The sequence below is a fragment of the Coenobita brevimanus genome, chromosome 23 (assembly GCF_032717465.1).
Source record: "Coenobita brevimanus isolate Jiangsu-jjx chromosome 23, ASM3271746v2, whole genome shotgun sequence".
NCBI lineage: Eukaryota > Metazoa > Arthropoda > Malacostraca > Decapoda > Coenobitidae > Coenobita > Coenobita brevimanus.
The window spans coordinates 41,079,822-41,094,713 of NC_136976.1; positions in this window are offsets into that span (position 1 = coordinate 41,079,822).

Genomic DNA, 14,892 nt, shown 5'->3' on the forward strand with positions numbered 1-14,892 from the left:
CATTATTCCATATCATATCCACCCTTCGCACTTCCCACACATTCGCCAACAATTTTCTTCTCTTCAGCTCTTACTCTTGACTTTTCATTTCATGGCACATCATCGCCTCATTCCTATTTGTTAGAGAAGGCACTAATACTCCTTCATGTAAGCATCTCCCTCTCTTCCTAAAGCCTTCGTCTGGGTGAAAGTGTATCACAGTGCCAAATTTCGTGTTCTTAGGTATTTAAAAAAAAAAAAGAAAAAAAAAAAGCGCACATTGACGTTGCTGGGACCCGTATAAACAGCCCCACCTTGGAGGCGACCTAAAACCTGACCTGGGTGGAGGTTCACCACTGTGCAGAATTTCTCTTTCCTGTATAGACAAAACTAATAGCCTTACATAACAGCATTCACCTGGTCCCCAGGAGGCTGCTGTACCCGTGGTGGGCAGTTAGTTCACTACAGTCGCGGCGCGCGGCTCTGAGGTTGTTATTATCGTACCCTAGCAACCTACTATTCAAAAGTGCGTCTGATTTCGTGTATAATATGAGACGCATGTGATTCGTGTATATGTTTGTGTATAATAATATTTGTGTATAATATATTCGTGCACAATAATATGATTCTTGTATAATATGATACGAATTCGGACGCACTTTTGAATGGCAGGTTGCCAGAGTACGATAATGACAACCTCAGAGTCGTGCGCCGCGACTATAGTGTCCCAACCTGTCTAAGAAGTAGTTCTAGTGGAGGTATGCCACTGTACAAAAATCGTATTTCTAGGAGCTTCTGGACGCCCCTGGTTGCCAACAAACTCATTCTCTGAGAAACACCTCCCCCTTCTCTTACTCCTCCATCATGGAAAAATATCATTCCTCACCCACTCTGTGAAGTGGAAAAAACGCCTCTGATACTCAAGAAGTCAGTGGAGGCTATATCAACTCCCTCTATTTCGAAAAACCCCTCCACAGCTGCACCCGTCTAGCAGCAAACTCTCATCCCTATTCTGTCCAACTCTCTAATGGAAGAGTTAACCGTTACTCCCAGTCTTTCATTTATGCAACTGGTCAACTCTGGAACTGTCTCCCTCTGTCTGTATTTCCTGCTGCCTATGATCTCCAGTCTTTCAAACGCAGTGTGTCCAGGCATCTCGAAATGATCGGATCTTGAATTTGACTCTCTATTGTATTTTGTTTTTCTCTTGGAGGGAACTGTTATTGCGGGCTCATGGCCTTTGGTTCCTTCTTCCAAAAAAAAAGATATAAGGGTAAAATGGAAAGAGTGGATTTAATATATATATCATTTTTTTTTTTATGTAGAACCTCCTAGCTCCTCTTCATTGCGTACCTCAAAAGCTCACACACTGCTGCTTGGTAACCCTTAATTTGCATTTTTGCAGTACCCATGGGGGTGGGAGGCAAAATCAAGTGTGTTTATAATTGTTTCACACATCCACTGAGTCGTTATACTTTTCTGAAAGATGAAATCTGGCAAGATTCAACTGTAGAGTTTTATGAGCGACACACTTTCTCTTCCATCCTTTTTTTGTCATACCCTCTGAGTTCCAGGCCTCATAAGGGTGTGCTGAAGGGTAGTGGGCGGTGACGGTGTGTTTGTTGTGCACATGGAGTGTACTTGGAGTGTGTCTGAGGTGCGTGTGGTGTGAATCTGGTGCATGGCTTGGGTCTGGCTGGAGTGTTGTCCGAAGGGAGTGTCCAGAGACAAAGGACACCATTTGGAATGTGTTAGGTCGGTGGACACAGTTAGGATGGGTGCGACTATCAATATTGTCCTTTGTCTTTCTGCTCCAGGTACCTACGTGGAAAAGAAATCTCTGCTCTACATTTCGTCTCTGACTAAAGAGGGATGAGTTTTTTGTTCTCACATTCGGTGGAAAAAAGGGTAAATATGATAATGGTGATGATTATGATGATGATGGTGATGATGATGACGATGATGACGAAAAACTGGACCACAATCCCGGTACAGTAAGACTTGTTAACTACTTTTGAGTATTCGCTCAATCATCCACTACAGTAAGGAAACGTTATTCTTGTTTCGTTCTAGCTACCACCAGACGATTCTGTGCAGCTTCGTAGAAACTTTCTGAAGATGAGAGGTCTGACGAGACTTGGTATTTTGAGTCACAGGATGAATTTTTGGCCAAATTCTTATCACTCCCTAATCATTATACTTCGCTTTGAGGAGAACATTCACAGTGGAGAAGCGGAATGGGGTTTCTATTCTCTTCATTGAACTAAACTTCTAAAGAGTGAATTACACCGTCTGGAGGCTGCAGAAAAAAAAAAGAAAATCGTTACTGGGGTGCAGAACAAAATCATCTGGCATCAACAGGGCTATGGTTATTATGGCATTTCATGGCTAAAAAGGGTAAGGACCATCCTTCTTCGATAACATTCCCTATTTATTCTGACTATTGAAGGAAGAGATGGTGTGGTTTGTGGTGGGTGAGATGTGTGGTGAGTGTAGTGTGTTGTGAGTGTGGAATGTGGTGGGTGTGGTGTGTGGTGCGTGTGGTATGTGGTGGGTATGGCGTGTAGTGTGTAGTGGGAATAGTATGTGGTTTGTAGTGGGTATGGTGTGTGATGTGTAGTGGGTGTGGTGTGTAGTAGGTGTGGTGTCCAGTGTGTGTGGTGTGTAATGGGTATGGTGTGTGGAGTGTAATGGGCGTGGGGTGTGGTGTGTTTGGGGTGTGGAGTGTTTGGGGTGTGGTGTGTTTGGGGTGTGGTGTGTTTGGGGTGTGGTGTGTTTGGGGTGTGGTGTGTTTGGGGTGTGGTGTGTTTGGGGTGTGGAGTGTTTGGGGTGTGGTGTGTTTGGGGTGTGGTGTGTTTGGGGTGTGGTGTGTTTGGGGTGTGGTGTGTTTGGGGTGTGGTGTGTTTGGGGTGTGGTGTGTTTGGGGTGTGGTGTGTTTGGGGTGTGGTGTGTTTGGGGTGTGGAGTGTTTGGGGTGTGGTGTGTTTGGGGTGCGGTGTGTTTGGGGTGCGGTATGTTTGGGGTGCGGTATGTTTGGGGTGCGGTATGTTTGGGGTGCGGTATGTTTGGGGTGTGGTGTGTTTGGGGTGCGGTGAGTTTGGGGTGCGGTGTGTTTGGGTTGTGGTGTGTTTGGGGTGTGGTGTATTTCGGACATCGTGCGTTTGGGGTGTGGTGAGTTTGGGGTGCGGTGAGTTTGGGGTGTGGTGAGTTTGGGGTGTGGTGTGTTTGGGGTGTGGTGTGTCTGGAGTGTGGTGTGTCTGGAGTGTGGTGTGTCTGGGGTGCGGTGTGTCTGGGGTGTGGTGTGTGGTCTAGGCATATGCCCGCCTGATAGGGTGAGGTCTAGTTGCATTAGGCTGTCCTGGGTTTGATTCGTTTGTGAGGGTTAGGCTGACTTAGCTGAAATTAGGCAAGGTTAGTTGAGGTTAGGTTAGGTTAAATTTACCTATTGGGGTTTGACCTAGTTGCTTTGGTTAGATGATGGTTAACAATAGGCGGAGTATAGGTAAGCATCCAGAGGAGAGGTTATTTTGAGGTTGGTGTTGAAATGCCTTACTTTGCTGCGGTATATTGCTGGATGAAGTGTGTGTGTGTGTGTGTGTGTGTGTGTGTGTGTGTGTGTGTGTGTGTGTGTGTGTGTGTGTGTGTGTGTGTGCGCGCGCGCGCGGGGCGTTGTGGTGGAAAGAGGGAGTGATTGTATGAAGTGAGCTGGGAGAGAGAAGAGAGTGAATGTCTATATTGGTATGGATGTGTTAGGAGGTGAGAGAGAGTGTGTGTATATATATGGGTGTGGTGTGAAAGTGTGTGTGTGTGTGTGTGTGTGTGTGTGTGTGTGTGTGTGTGTGTGTGTGTGTGTGTGTGTGTGTGTGTGTGTGTGTGTGTGTGTGTGTGTGTGTGTGAGTGTGGTTTGAGAAAGTGTGTATATGGGTGTGGGTATGGGTGTGGGGCTGTGGGAGGGTGGAGTGAGCTTGGGCATGAATGTACAGTAGGTGTGGTGGGAGGGAGTATGTGTATGGATGTGGTAGGAAGGAAGAGTGAGTGTATGTTTGGATATGAGGTGTGGTAGGAGAGAGTGTGTGTATGAGTGTGGGTGCGGTTGGAGTGGGGAGAGAGTGTGTGTATGGGTGTGGGTGTGGTGGGAGGGGGGAGTGAGTGTGTGTACGCGTGGGAGGACCGGAGGAGTGGGCCAGCAGTAAATGTTTAGTCAGTGTGAGATCGGCCGCCTTCACCTCCTGTGTTTACACCACCACCACCGCCACAGCCGCCCCCTTGATCACAATGTGTCAGACCACCACAAACCAACCCTACTTACTTATTTACACCTTACCAACCACATACCTACCTCTTACCAGCGTGTACGGTACTACAGCTGCGCACATACTCGTCTACACACACACACACACACACACACACACACACACACACACACACACACACACACACACACACACACACACACACACACACACACACACACACACACACACTGTTATACATATCCGTTTTATAAGCAGCTTAATTCTGTACAAAAAAAAAAAATCAATGTGCATGGTACAGTAATGCAACCCATGTGGATCTATATGCGTGAATTTAATTAGAAATATCCTCGTATAGAATATTCTTCATTAATATATACTCAAACGAAGAGAGACAGGCTTGTGTATTCACTTGTGAACGAGTATTAATGTGTCTAAATAGTATGGTGAGGGAAGAGTATCACCCACTGACTTTTATATTATGCATTAATTAGTGAGGTCGAGTAGGCTACCTCACTCACATCTTCATATTTACTAAACATTCACGAATGCATAAAGCCTATTTGGTTTAATGCATGTCTTGATGCACTCATTTTCATGGACAGCCGATGCAGATTTTGGACGAGCTTAGTAATCTACGTCAGCATCGTTACATTGGAAGAACGATAATTCCATACAGCAATGTTAAACAGTCTGAAATCGCTGTCGTTATAGGGCAAGATTTCAACCGAAACTTAAATATTCGACATTTCCTTAATTTATCCTCAGTTCTCTACTCCAGTTTTCTTCTTCCTTTTTGCTCTCTCTCCACGCGCCCCTCTCATGTTCCCCTCACCCATAAGTGTACGAGATTCCTTCACTCACCAGCCCTCTTTCTCTGTCCGTCTCTTCAGCTGTCCCTCTCTTCCTTTTCTTTTTCTTTCCCACCATTCCTCTTCCTCTCCACCTCCCCCAACCTCCTTACCTCCCAAAAAGCAAGTCAAAAGTCTCTCTAGCCAACCCTCTTTTCCTCTCCTCCTCACTCCCCCTCTCCCCCCTTCTCTTTTTCTGCTCCACCTTTCCTCTCCCTCGCACCTCCCCTAAACCTCTCACCTCCCTAAAAATAAGTGAAAAGTCCCCCTAACAAGTCCGAACCGCTGGTAATCTAATTTTATAATAGCCTGCCGATTTCTCCCACTAACGGCCACCTCCCTGATCAAGCGACTGTCAAATTTATGCGTGCGAGGTTACTGGAGCGTAAGTCCTGTTCTCGTTAGCATACTTTAATTAATTGCTGATGATTCTCTCCCTCGTCGCCACAAGTCGAGGGAAGGGATGGCTGGGTGCTGGGTTGTGGTGGGACGTGATGGCGGCCTATGGTTATGGTGATGATGGTTGTGGTGGTGGTAGCTTGTGTTCAAAATGGGGTGGATTGTTTTGGTATGCTTCTGGGATGGTGGTGAGTGCAGGAGTCTTATGTGTGGTTGTGGTGGTGCTGTGTGGCTGTGGTGGAGTGTGTGTGGGATGGTTGTATGTGACTGTGGTCGTGGTGTTGGTGTTTGGCTGTTGTGATGATGTGTGGTTTTGGTAGTGAATGTGGTGGTGGTGTATGCAGGGTGGTTGTATGTGGTTGTGGTGGTGGTGTGTGAACGCAACATTGGTATGTGACAGTGGTGATGGGGTGTGGTATTGGTTGTGGTGGTGGGATGGTGGTGTGTTGGTGATGTGGTGGTGTGTGTGTGGTTGTGATGGTGTGTGGCCGTGGTGATTGTGGTGCGTAGTTGTGATGTGTATGTATGTGTGTGTGTGTGTGTGTGTGTGTGTGTGTGTGTGTGTGTGTGTGTGTGTGTGTGTCCGTGGTGATTGTGGCGCGTAGTTTTGATGTGTGTGTGTGTGTGTGTGTGTGTGTGTGTGTGTGTGTGTGTGTGTGTGTGTGTGTGTGTGGTGGAATGTGGCTGTGGTGGTGATTTGTGGCGGTGCATGGTGAGGGCATTTTGTTTTGATTGTAGTTTCGAGTTGAGGCAGAGAAACTGTTGACTAAACCCATTTCGACAGACATACTAAGTCAATCGAGTGATGTTGTTAGGGAACACTGCGGGTTATAAAATGACTATGTAAAAAAATGTACACGTAAGATTAACCCGTTCACTTTGGTTATATTCTTTTCTTTTACTTTACTCCTGCTATTTCTGCATAAATACGTGTAACCTAGAGCTATCGTAGAGAAAATGTTAATGAAGTTATGTCTAAGCCCTGCAAGAGGAAAGATCTTTTAAGTTGAATAAATTCATCGTAGGTTACCTGGACTAAAATAAAACAGAAATATACTGATCATACTGAATGGATTATTTTAAAAAAATGAAAAGAAAAAAAAAAAAGACATGGCATATTATGAGGACATAAAGATAAGAGACCACACACACACACACACACACACACACACACACACACACACACACACACACACACATCTCTCAACCTGAGAAAAAATATATATGTATATATCGTTTGGAAAGGGTAAAACAGCAACCAAGTTAAACATGACACAGCGTAACACTTTCAGTCGGATAACTCTTATTTCACTCAGCATTGGCGAACAGTATATTTTTTCTTAAGTTAAGAAAAAAAAAATACTCATATTAGGTGGGTTTTGGTAAAATTAAGTATTTCTGTTCTGTTTATCGTTCCCCTAATGTCCTTCCAGAGCCGAGTTTATTTGACTCTGTTTTCACAACTAAGTGTCCTCAGCATTAATACTGCATCAGAAATTACTATTCTGGGTGATTTTAATGTCCATAATGTCGAATGGCTCACTTATTCAGCCAGAACTGATGACTCTGGTCTTGAATGTGAGCTATTTGTAGACTCATTTAATCTCACCCAGTTAGTCAGTCAACGCACCCGTGTACCAGACAACCCCGATCAAAATCCCCACCTATTGGACTTGTTTCTAACAACCAATTCAGATAATTATAATGTCGAAGTGAAGTCCCCCCAGTGATCCTCTGATCATTGTCTGATTCAAGCCATCAGTTTAACACCTACCACACCTTTCTGCTCTGAACCTGTCGTGATGACTAAATGGCACTACGACAGGGCAGACTGGGAGGGACTTCAAAATTTTCTCATGGACGTTCCTTGGACCTCCTTCTTCTCCCAAGATGCAAATTCCACATTGGGCCACATGCAGGATTATATTAAAGTCGTCATGGAAACATTCATTTCCCATCATACTTGCAGAAAAAGATGTAATTCTCCTAAATAGTTTGACCAGCAGAAAAAGATGTAATTCTCCTAAATAGTTTGACCACAATTGTGCTAGAGTAACAGAACATAAAACAATAGCCTATAACATTTATACAAGGACCAAAACCAAAGAAGCCTTTAAGTATTATAAAAACATCAGACACCATGCCAAAACTATTATCAATCTTTCTAAATCAAATATTCTACATAGACAAGCTAACAAACTACTAAACAATCCAAATGATAACAAACTGTTCTGGTCAACCCTTATTCATTCAAAACTAGCTTCATTACCACCTCTTCTATTCCACCGTTACAGTCCTCCAATGGAAATCTAAATCTAGTAAGTGACCCACGTGGAAAAGCTAACCTTCTTGTTGACATTTTTTCAACAAACTCAACCCTAAATACAGAAAATCACAATATTCCTGTACTTGATTTTGATTCCTCTCAAATACCAACTTTCATGATTCACACTAGATACGTACAAGCTGTATTACAGAATCTCTCAGCAGACAAAGCTACTGGTCCAGATGAAATTCCTTCAGTAGTACTTAAAAATTGCTCCTCAGTTTGGGCTCCTGTATTAGCAAAATTTTTCCGCTTTTGCATCCGTACCTCAATTTTTCCAGCCTTTTGGAAGGAAGCAAATATCCATCCTGTTCCTAAAAAGGGGGCAACCTTTGATCCATCAAACTATAGACCAATTGCAATAACTTCCGTTCTCGGTAAAGTTTTTGAAACACTGTTTAACAAACACATAGTCAAGCAACTAGAAATCAATAAATTAATCAATAATCGGCAGTATGGATTTAGACAAAATCGTTAAAATGTAGATATTCTTTGCCTTCTTACCCATGAGCTTAACAAAACAATAGACCAACATGGTGAAACACACACAGTAGCACTTGATATTTCAAAAGCATTTGACAGAGTATGGCACCAGGCCTTATTGTCTAAGATGTCACACTATGGCCTTGCATCACTGGTTCCTCTAATGTCGTCTTACCTTCATAGTAGAAAAATACGGGTCATGGTATATGAAATTTATTCTCAGTTTCATTCCATAAATACTGGCGTACCTCAGGCATCAGTTTTGGTGCCAACCCTCTTTCTCATTCATATTAATGACCTCTTATCCGTCACGCACAACCCAATACACTCTTATGCTGATGACTCGACCCTTCATAGTTCTTTCACATTTAGTACCTCCTTTACACAATTTGATATTATAAATTCCCAAATAAACACATCAATTTCTCTGAACCAGGACCTTTCTAAAATTAATCAATGGGGACAAAAAAATCTGGTCTCATTTAATGCTCAGAAAACTAAATACATTAATTTCTCCAGCAGAAAGAATCCCTCAGACTCTCAAATAATTTTAAATGATGTCAGTATTCCCATACCTACTACAATTGATATCCCAGGTGTTACTCTAAACCCCAACCTAAGCTAGACAGCTTATGTTAAATCCCTTGCTAAAAATGCATCTAAAAAACTGGGACTTATATACAGAGTTCGTGAGTTCTTCACTGACGAGCAGATGGCCACAATATGCTAAAGTCATGTGCGTTCTCAGATCGAATACTGTTCACCACTGTGGATTGGATGTGGAGCGGTTGCATTGAGGCAGTTGGACAAAATTCAAAATAAAGCCATTAGATTAATCAATAATCCTGCCATAACGCAGGACCTTCCTCCATTATCTCTACGTAGAGATATTGCTTCTTTAGTATTATTTTATCGATATTTTTACCGTAAGTGCTCTAACGAACTGGCTTCAATTGTGCCTCCCCTTTACATTTTCTCCCGAAATACTCGGGCAGCTGGGAGCGCCCATGAACTCACTCTCTCTCCCTCAATGCAGAACCTCTGCTTATCAAAGTTCATTTATCCCCAGAACTACAACTCTCTGGAATTCACTTTCTGGGAGTTGCTTCCAACACACGTTTAATCCACTCGAATTTAAATCCAATTGTTATTAATATTTTATGAATGGAGGATGCCTTTAGGCACATGGACTAATTTTTTTTCCCCTTTGTTTTTCCTTCCTCCATTCATTATATAAAAAAAAATCTAGCCTTCTTTAACCCTTGCGTGATTATAAACCCTTCCAAGGTGGAAAAAATTCGTTTGGTGCTAGTTTAAGATAATCTGGACGTTATGGCTAGTAGGGGGTTGAGAATGTGAATGATAACAGAATTAAATTAATAAACAATTTCTATTGGGGTTTGCATACAGTACTTCCTGTGCCTCTTCCTTAGCAATTTGTGGATGTAGTACGGTTATATTTTCGTGTCTGATAGTAATGCAATCTTTGTACATAAATAAATGATGTAAATACCATTCAAGAACAGTTTAAAGTGTCACGTGGAAAAATAAAATCGTAAAAGAAGTGGCTCTAGGAAAACTGGCAATCCCAGGGGAATATGGCCATAGCAGTGACGCAGACCCCATGGAGTCGGGGCTATCTGATCGTATATCATAACCTCGCATGTGTCCCCCTGAAATATGGCGCCATAATACGATCCACAATGACCCCACTCTGTCTCTCCCCGCGTGTGTGTATGTGTGTCTCGTCGGCAATAACAACCTGTACAGAAAATCCTTTCCGTAATAAAAGTAAGAAGTAATAAGAAAGATACATCCAGATGACTGCTTCTAATCTTTATTTAAGAAGCGTGCTGCTGAAGAAAACAAATTGCAGTGTGGAATATATATATATATATATATATATATATATATATATATATATATGACTGATGATCTGGCTGTCTTCTACTCGCTATGTCTCTGGCTGCTGCCTGACAGCAGACAGCCAGTAGAAAAAGAAGTACAGAGCATAAAAAAAGAAAGAAATAATACGCATGATAACGGAAAAATGACTCAAAGTTTTTTCCCCTTCACTGTATCTCTCGTCGTTATCTTACAATCTCTACAAAGAAGAAAAAGTACTGAATATAAAGAACTACTCGTAATACAACCCACAATGACCCACCCCATCCCTCTCTACTTTTCAGTGTATGTGTCTGTGTTGGTTAGTTGGCGGCCTGTACAGCGGAGAAAATACATAAAAACATAAAAAGAAGAAATACAGTAATACGAATGATGGTAACTAAATACCTTATTCATTTTTCCTTTTCTCTGTGTACGGCTTCCCTCTGCTACCTGACAACCTGTACAGACAGAAATAAAATAAGAAATTTAAAAAACCTACAGAAGTATCCGCAATATGAATGCTGCAAGCGGATGCACTAACTTTTTCTCTCTCTCACTGTGTCTCTCGTCATTACAAGCCAGCCTGTACAAAAAGGAAGAAACCACAGAATATACTGAAATAATACATTACTATACAAAGTGACCTCGCCCTGTCGTTCTTACCTACACTATGTCTGTCGTTATTAGCTGGCAACTCTGTGCAGAGGAAAATACAAAAATAAAATGAAAGTGATGTAAGATGAACAATAAAGAGAGATTGTGTGTGTGTGTGTGTGTGTGTGTGTGTGTGTGTGTGTGTGTGTGTGTGTGTGGTGGGAAAAAAAAAACATCGTAACTGACTAGGGACAGAAATGCCTAAAGGTTCCCCTCGCAGGGTTAGGCGCCAGGAAATAGATGGATGATAACAGAGACAAAAATATCGATTCTTAAAGGAAAGTAAGAAGGGTATAAAGGGAGAAGGATTAGAATGCCGTATGAAGAAAGGAGAGAGAGAGAGAGAGGGGGGGGGAATGAAGAAAGCAAATAAGTGACGGAGGGCAGCCACGCGAAAAGTAACATTTTAAGAAAGCAGAAAAAGAAAGAGAAGAAAAGATAGAAGATAAACAACCAGAAGCAAGAAAAACAGGAGAAAGGAGAAAAATGTAGTACAGAAAACATAATCAAGAAAAAATGAATGCTAAAGTTGAAACCAGATAAAAGAAGCAAAATCAAACAGGAGAAAATAAAAGAACTAAAGCAGACGAAGAGACAGACTATCGAAGAAAAGAGAATAGAGAAAGAAAAGAGACAGAAAACATACATAAGAAAGCTGAAGAAAAAGAACGAAAAATAAAGTGAAATCAAAGGCTCCTAGATGCTGGAAAGAGAGTAAGAAAGAAATGGCAAAAAAAAGTGGGGAGGGGAAAGGTTTGAGGGGAAAAAAAGAGGACTGGGGAGTCCAGATACTAAACAGCCTCTTCCGTACCCAAACGTTCCTTTGTCCCTCCTTCTCCCCCCCCCCTCCTCTCTCTCTCTCTCTGCCTGTGTGTTTATTTGTCTACCTACCTCTTTGTTCATCTATGTGGCTGCTTCTGTGTGTGTGTGTGTGTGTGTGTGTGTGTGTGTGTGTGTGTGTGTGTGTGTGTGTGTGTGTGTGTGTGTTTCTCTTGCACGACACACTATTCCACCCTTTTCTCTCCTTCCCTTCTCTATCCTACCTCAGTGTCTTTCTCTTTAGCCATTCCTTCTTTACCACAATATCGCCTCCTTGTTTCCCCTTTTCACATCCTCACGTCTCTCGCCCGACCCCCTATCTTTCCCCTTTCATTTTTCCACTCTCCCATCATCTCTCTTATAGCCCTTTTCATTTTCCTCTCGTCTCAATCCCTTTCCCTCTCTACCCTTACTCCATATTCTCCTACACTTCTCTCCTTCTATTACACTTCTCTCCCTCTATCCCATACTCCCCCACATTTCTCTCCCACTACCCTACTCCCTCCATCACTTCTCGTCCCCTCTCCCACCCTCTCCTCTACCAGGTTAGTTCCCTCCTTCGTCATCCCTTCTTTTTCCATTGCCTCATCATTTCTTATTCTTTGACATCAGTGTGTATGTTGCCTATCAGGAATATCGCTTTTTGCGGTTATTATTACTGATTATGAGTGTTTTTCATCCTTTGCACTTCTTCCCTTTTACCGTTCTTCCCTTTCTCCTTTCCTTACTATTTTCCTCTGCTCATCCTTTTCATCTAATCGCAGTTCACGCTTGCTTTTCCCTCTGTCCTCTTCTCTCTCTCTCTCTCTCTCTCTCTCCATTCCCAGCACCGTTTTGCCCTTCCCACTTCACTCTGTCCCATCCTTCCCTCACCGTCCCCTCTCCTTTCCCTCCTCCCTCACCAATTTTTTGCTCCCTCTACGTTTCTATAATTTATTTTTGTCTCAGAATAATTGCGTTGGTTATGCCCTGCCGTATTACAGTTAGTCTTGTGTAGTTTGCTTTCTTCCTTTATACTCTTCTTTCTCTCTCTTTTTCATCATCAGTCTCCTTTCTCTACCATTCCTCTTCTCTCACCACTTTCCTCCCTCTCTCTCCCTCATCAGTTTTCTTTTCTTATTCCCTCTCTTCACCGTGATTTCCGCTCCCTTTCCTCTCCCTATGCCCCACCCCATCACTCTTTTATTGGTCCTTCCCGTCCTCCCTTTCCCTCATCGCTTTCCACTCCCTCCTCCCTCTCCTTCACCACTTACCCCTTCATTCATACTCTCCCTCACCTCTCCGCGCTTTCCCCTTTCTCTCCCTCACCATTCTTCACTTTCTCTCCCTCACCACTCCCTTCTTTCTCGTCACTTTCCTCCACTCTTCTTCACCCTCCCAGTCTCTTAACACTCCCTTTTCTCCTCGCGCTCCCTCATTACGCCTCCCTTCCTCCTCCCTCTCCCTCCTTACTCCTCCTCCCTCTCCCTTCCATCCTCTCCTCTTCCTCCCTCTTTCTCTCTCATCCCCACCATCTGTCCCTCCCCTCCTCCACCTCACCACTCTCCCCTTCCTCCCTCCTCCTCTTCCTCCCCTCCTCCCCCCTCTCAGCAAGCCTATATGCAGTATTTCCCCGGCCTCTCCTCACTTGGACACCCTCTGCCCTCCATTTCACACTGCCATTTTCACGCTCTATCGACATCCAGCTCTTTTTTTTTTTTTTCTTTTTTTTTTTGACCATTTATATTTATGCATTCATTCACTTTATTTCGGGCAACGCACAACACTCTGGACTCTTTCCATCGCAGAAATGAACCCATAACTTACCTCACACACACACACACACACACACACACACACACACACACACACACACACACACACACACTCCCTCTGTCTGTCTGTCTGTCTGTCTGTCTCTGTCTCTCTCTGTCCGTCTATCTGCCTGTCTGTCTGTCTGTCTGTCTTTGTCTTTGTCTCTGTCTGTCTGTCTTTGTCTCTGTCTGTCTGTCTCTCTCTCTCTCTCTCTCTCTCTCTCCCCCTCTCTCTCTCTCTCTCTCTCTCTCTCTCTCTCTCTCTCTCTCTCTCTCTCTCTCTCTCTCTCTCTCTCTCTCTCCCAGTACATTTTCTTATGCAATAATATAATACAAACCCACAGCCTGGGAGCCTGCACACCTTGTTCCATCTATAGATAAACAAATCAATAAATTGGTAAGACAAGAAAAACAAAATCAAGTTCTGTTCATTTAGAGATGCCTGGACAAAGTGCGTTTACGTGGTTGGAGATCAGGGACAATGGAATGAGCAAGACAGTTCCAGACTTGACCAGGTGCATACATAAAAGGCTACGAGGACCGGTTAATCAGGTGCGTGGATGACAAACTGTGGGGACCGGTTTAGTCTTACATATGGGAGTTGGAAAAATTAGGGATTGGACTGTGTAATTCGACCAGTGCTGCATGCCCTCCATAATGGGAAAGAGATGCAAGGACAACCAGAAGACCAGCGACAGTAGTAGCAAAGACAGAGGAGAAAAAGAAAGTCTACGTGAATAATCAGTAAGGTGAGAGTTATCAGAAATTCTCCCACTCTCTTCTAATTCCAAATCTTGCCGTCAGATGGGGCTAATAAGACTCCCCGAGGAACTTTCTGTACGCGGGATGGAAATATATGTTAAGCAGGGGGAAGGGATGGGGTAGGGAAAGGAAGAGGCGAGACATAGGGAGAAGGAGAGGTTGAGGGATGGTGGGCGGGAAGGAAGGCAGGGTATAGGGACAGGGAGAAAGGGGGGTGATGGGAGACTGAGTATGGAGTAGAAGGGTCGAGAGAGAGAGAGAGAGAGAGAGAGAGAGAGAGAGAGAGGGAAGAAGGAGGTGAGAATGAATGCCAATATAAAAGATGTGGGAAATGCAAGGAAGGGCTGGTGGACTGGAGGGAGAAGGAGGGGAGAGGGAGGGAAAAGGAAGAATGGAGTAAAAGAATAGATGGAGAATGGGAGACGTAGGTTACAGGAAAGGATTAGGATAAAGCGCGAACGTAAAGAAGAAGAGAGAAAAAGTGCAGAAGGGAAGGAGTGGTGTAAGAGTGTGGGGGGTGAGAGAGAGGAACGGAGAGATGGAGATTGGATGAGAAGAAAGGGAGGGACGGGGAGCTGGAGTGTAGAGGAAGGGAAAGTTGCAAAGTGGAGAAGAGGGGAAGAAGAACGGTGATAGGGAAGGCAAAGAAGGGAGAAAATGTGAAAGGGAAGCTAGTAGGAGACGATA